Genomic DNA, 5,580 nt, shown 5'->3' on the forward strand with positions numbered 1-5,580 from the left:
ATTGGAGGGACAGCAGTGATCACATGCCCGGTGCTGGGAAGAAGTGGATTCCTATTTCAGGCCATTATCAGAAAAGCTAAGTGTGCTGCATAGTAAGGATCAGAAGATCCTATCCTGATTACAGAATCTTGGGTTGTCTCCCACCTCATCCTTTCAAACAATCCCAGAAGATCTATAAGATTCACTGGGAAAACACTAGGAGTTCTTGGAAGAGCGAGAAGAAAGAGGATTATTGGTTGAAATAAAAACAGGGTTGAATGAGTTCCAGAAAGCAGAGTTCGCAAACTCGTGGACAACAATCTGCAGAAGAAGACAACCTCAAAAAAGCAATATGCAGAGAAGTAAGATGACAGCTGGTCCACAGCAGAATCTGGAACCAGCCCTCCCAGGCAGATGGCGGGGGAGCGGGTTGCTCTGTAGAGAACCCCCCTTCTGGATTGGTGGGGAAGACAAGAAAGAACAAGCAGAAGACTCCTGGAAACAGGGATGGTGGCAGTACCAGCAAAGCCCCTCAGCCACCTCGGAAGAAAAGGGCCCGGCTGACCCCACTGTTGAAAGTGAGGATGCATTTAAGAATAGAATGGATTGTCAAGGGCGGGGGAAAAAAAGGAGACATATGTAATACTTTTTGTAATACTTTAAGCAATAAAACAAACAAACAAACAAACAAACAAAATTAAAGCCAAAAAAAAATTAAAATTATATCTTTTAGATTAAATTTTTAATGTAAGGGTCTAAAATGTGGGGAAAAACATTATTCAAAAGATAAAACCATATTGGGGGAGGGGGTGGTAATAACTGCACTTCTTATTCATGTTGTCAGGGCAGGTGTGACATCAAAAATAAGTGCTAACCTCCCATCCATTCAGAGCAGAATGGGTGAGTGTGTATATTTGTTGAAATGTCTGGGCTGGGGCTACCTTCTGCCTCAAAGCTGAGCACAGAGACTTTATATTGTTTGTATCTTTATTAAAATATCAGCTGCTGCCATTTATTATGTAAAAAAAAAAAAAAAAGAATAGAATGGACGTTACAGGGAAGATTCCTGAAGAATTAAAACCATGGCTTGTTGAGGATTGGGACTTAGTTACCAGGCAGAAGAAGCTATTTCAATTCCCTGATAAGAAAAATGTAGATGCCATTCTAGAAGAGTATGTAAGCTGCAAGAAATCGCAGAGAAATGTCAACAATAAGGAATATGCAGTGAATGAAGTTGTTGCAGAAATTAAAGAATACTTCAACGTAATGTTAGGCACTCAGCTGCGTTACAAATTTAAGAGCCGAAATCCTCTTGGCTCACCCTGATGCGCCCATGTCCCAAGTTTATGGAGCACCACAGTGAGATTATTTGTAAGAATTGGAGCAATTCCGGCATATATGCCCCTTGATGAGAAGAGCCTTACATTATTGTTGGACTATTTGTGTGATTTCCTAAAATATCTGGCAAAGAATGCTGCATCTCTGTTAACTGCTAGTGATTACAAAGTAGCTTCGGCTGAGCACCACCGCAAAGCCTTGTGAGGGTCTACTGAGCACTCGCTATTATGTCTGGTATCCGTAAACACTCATTTTGTCCTTAGTCTTTTTCTTGTATAATTGATGTCCCTTAAAATTGTTAATGTATAACAGGGCTTATATTTCAGTTTTTCTGTTTTGTTTTAAACAGAAAATAAAAGGAGTACAAGCTCCTTTTATTTCAAAGTTGCTACCAGTGTATGCAGTAATTAGACAAAAAAAAGAAACATTCAGTAGAACATTTTCTTGTATAGTTGACAACATTGCTTGAATGCTGGTGGTTCTCTCCCTTTGACACTACACAATTTTCTCATTATGTGTTAATGCTATATGATAAAAATGCCCTGATTCCTAGTGCCAAAGGTTCTACGCAATGTATATACCTGAAAACCCATGCATCTGTGCTCTTTTTAAAATGGTGCTTGAAGTAAAACAGCCCATTCTCTGCAAGTCCATCCATGTTGTTCCTTAGGCATTCTATCTTTGCTCAGATTGCTGAAGGATGGTGGTTTGTCTCATGGTTTTTGTATTTGAGTCTAATGTACGTTCTAACATGATAGAGGCAATGCTTTATTGTGTAGCCGCGGTTTTCTGGAGAAGTTGATATTTAAGGAACTGTATTTCAGATCTTTTTTTTTTTTTTTTTTTTTTTTAAATATATTTTATTGATTTTTCACAGAGAAGAAGGAAGAGGGACAGAGAGTTAGAAACATCGATGAGAGAGATCGATCAGCTGCCTCCTGCAAGCCCCTACTGGGGATGTGCCTGCAACCAAGGTATGTATTTCAGATCTTAAATAAAATTTGTTTCTAAATTTCAAAGCAAAAAAAGTTAAAAAACTTAATCTATTAAATATTTAAAAAATATTTTATTTTTATTGATTTCAGAGAGGAAGGAAGAGAGAGAGAGAGATAGAAACATCCATGATGAGAGAGAATCATGGATTGGCTGCCTCCTGCAAGTCCCCCACTGGGGATCGAGCCCACAACCCGGGCATGTGCCCTTGATTGGAATCGAACTTGGGAACTTTCAGTTCATAGGCCGACGCTCTATCCACTGAGCCAAACCGGCTAGGGCTTAAATATAAAATATTTAAGGAAACTAACACTTTATGGCTTCATGAAATGGATAAGAGAAATTTGAAGGTCTTCTGAAATCTAAAATTTCTAAAACAAATTGTCCTGAAAAACTAAAAAAATTAAGCACCTTACCTAATAATAGACAAACATGCAAATTGACCATACCTTTGCTATGCCCCAAGCCACGCCCACCAGCCAATCAGAGTGACTATATGCAAATTAACCCAACCAAGATGGCGGCCGGCAGACACGGAGCTGTAGCAAGCAGGAGGCTTGGTTGCCCCAATGATGGAGGAAGCCAAGCTTCCCAGCCGCTGCTGCTTGCTCTCAAGGCAACAAAGTTTCAATTATAGAAGGTAAATAAACCCCAGATACCTGCTTCCAGCCGCCATGGCCACGGAGCTGGAGCGAATAAAAAAAAAAAAAAAAAGGAAAGGCTGGGAGCTTCTGTTGCCAGGGGGCTTGGTCAGTTTGAAAACAGCCATCAGCCCCTCACCCAGGCTGGCCAGGCACCCCAGTGGGGACCCCCACCCTGAAGGGGGTGTGGGAAGCCTGAAAACGGCCCTCAGCCCCTCACCCAGGCTGGCCAAACCCCCATGGGGTGAGGGTCCCCACTGGGGGGCTTGACCAGCCTGCCAACAGCCATCAGCCCCTCACCCAGGCTGGCCAGGCATCCCAGCGGGACCCCCATCCTGATCCAGGACACCCTTCAGGGCAAACCAGTCGGCCCCCACCTGTGCACCAGGCCTCTATTCTATATAATAGAAGGGTAATATGCAAATTGACCCTAACAGCAGAATGACTGAGAATGACTGGTCACTATGACACACACTGACCACCAGGGGGCAGATGCTCAATGCAAGAGCTGTCCCCTGGTGGTCAGTGCACTCCCACAGGGGGAGCTCTGCTCAGCCACAAGCCAGGCTGATGGCTGCCAGCACAGCAGTGGTGGCAGGAGCCTCTCCTGCCTCCTCAGCAGCACTAAGGATGTCCAACTGCAGCTTAGGTCTCCTCCCTGCTGGCAAGTGGACATCCCCCGAGGGCTGCCAGGCTGCGAGAGGGATGTCTGACTGCCAGCTTGGGCCCGATCCCCCAGGGAATGGGCGTAAGCCAGCAGGTGGACATCCTCTGAGGGGTCCCAGACTGCAAGAGGGCATAGGCCGGGCTAAGGGCCCCCCCCCGAGTGCACCAATTTTTGTGTACCGGGCCTCTAGTGTAGTTTATAAAAATAGAAAAAATTTGAAATACTAATTTTAATTCAATAATTAAAACTCTGAATAATGAAATGGCTTAGTCTTATATTAAAATCTATTTTTGAGCCCTAGCTGGTTTGGCTTAGTGGCCTGCAGACTGAAGGGCCCAGGGTTCGATTCCAGTCAAGGGCACATGCCTGGGTTGCTGGCTCAGTCCCCAGAGGGGGGCCTGCAGGAGGAAGCCAATCAACAATTCCCTCTCATCGTTGATGTTTCTATCTCTCTCTTCCTCTGAAATAAATAAAAATATATTAAAAATATATATATTTGAGCCCTAGCTGCTTTCTCAATGGTTAGAGCATTGGCCCTTGGCCTGAAGGGTCGTGAGTTCAGTTCTGGTCAAGGGCACATACCTTGGTTGCAGGCTCCATCCCGCCCTGGTTGGGGCACGTGTGGAAGGCAACCAATCGTTGTGTCTATCTCACATCAATGTTTCTGTCTCTCTCCGCCCTTCCATGCTCCCTAAAAATCAATGAGAAAAATATATCGAGTGAGGATTAACAAAAAATAAAAATAAATTATTTTTGAAAAACTGATTTTCTGAAGCCCTAAAGGTATACAGTACATTTTGTTTTATTTTTATTTTTAAAAAAATATTTTTATTGATTTCAGAGAGGAAGGGAGAAGGAGAGATAGAAACATCAACAATGAGAGAGAATCATTGATTGGCTGCCTCCTGCACGCCCCCTACTGGGGATTGAGCCTGCAACTGGCATGTGCCCTTGGCTGGAATCGAACCTGGGACCCTTCAGTCCTCAGGCTGATGCTCTTACCCATTGAGCCAAACCAGTTAGGGCTACAGTCTATTTTAATAAATCACTGAATGAAGTGGTTTAAACTATATTGAATTTTTGTTTTTAAAATAAACTTTTAAACATTTCCAGAAAAACAAATAATTCATTATGCAATTTCAAAAAACTGGCTAATTTTTAACATAAAAAACTAATATAAATAATCAAGAAGAAATAATAGAGAATATTAACAAAATAAATTATGTGCTATTTGGGAACATCTAATATCATATAAGGACAATAATAAGAAAAATAAAGATAATAATAACATACCTTTTAGTTTAGCAGAAAAATTAGGAAGAAGAAATTCAAAGAAACTATTTTGTGTGCACACACAAATGTCAGGATATAGAAATCATGACTAAGTAGCAATTGATCTCCCTGGGCTGGATGTCTGGGAAGGCCTGACAGGGGCCCTCGGGATAGCCACAGAGAATCTTCCAGGCTTACCAGAAAAAGAATCCCCAAGTTCAGAAAGTTTGTGGAGGGAGCTATGTAAATAGTACTAAAAAATACCGTTAGCACCCTAGCCGGGATGCTCAGTGGGTAGAGCCTCAGCCTGTGGACTGAAGGGTCCTGGGTTCTATTGCCGTCAAGGGCAGGTAGGTCGGTTGTAGGCTCAATCCCCGGCCCTCATTGGGGTGCATGTGGGAGACAACCAATTGATGTATTTCTCTCACATCAATCTTTCTCTGTCTCTCCCCTTCCCTTCCACTCTCTCTAAAAATCCAGGAAAAAAAAATCCTCAGGTGAGGATTAACAAAACAACAACAAAAACTTTTAGCTGCTTCTGAAAAGCTATGTTTTTAAAAGGCCTTCAACATTCTGGTGATAAAGCACTGACAAGCATAGTGGGGTGCAGCCTCCAGAGTCCCATTTGGTGCTAAGCCTGGAGGGAAGAGCCCCCGGAGGTTCCTCCGGTTGAAGAGACCAAACTTGGAC

The 5,580-nt window shown here is 42.9% G+C and overlaps 1 pseudogene; it reads left to right on the forward strand.

Annotated features, from left to right (window-relative positions):
• Nucleotides 1–206: 206 nt before the first annotated feature.
• Nucleotides 207–1,532, forward strand: LOC139008286 (mortality factor 4-like protein 2; annotated as a pseudogene).
• The last annotated feature ends 4,048 nt before the right edge of the window (nt 1,533–5,580 follow it).

The sequence above is a fragment of the Myotis yumanensis genome, unplaced genomic scaffold (genome assembly GCF_028538775.1).
Source record: "Myotis yumanensis isolate MYYU_CA2020_CCGP unplaced genomic scaffold, mMyoYum1.0.hap1 SCAF_4, whole genome shotgun sequence".
Taxonomy (NCBI): domain Eukaryota; kingdom Metazoa; phylum Chordata; class Mammalia; order Chiroptera; family Vespertilionidae; genus Myotis; species Myotis yumanensis.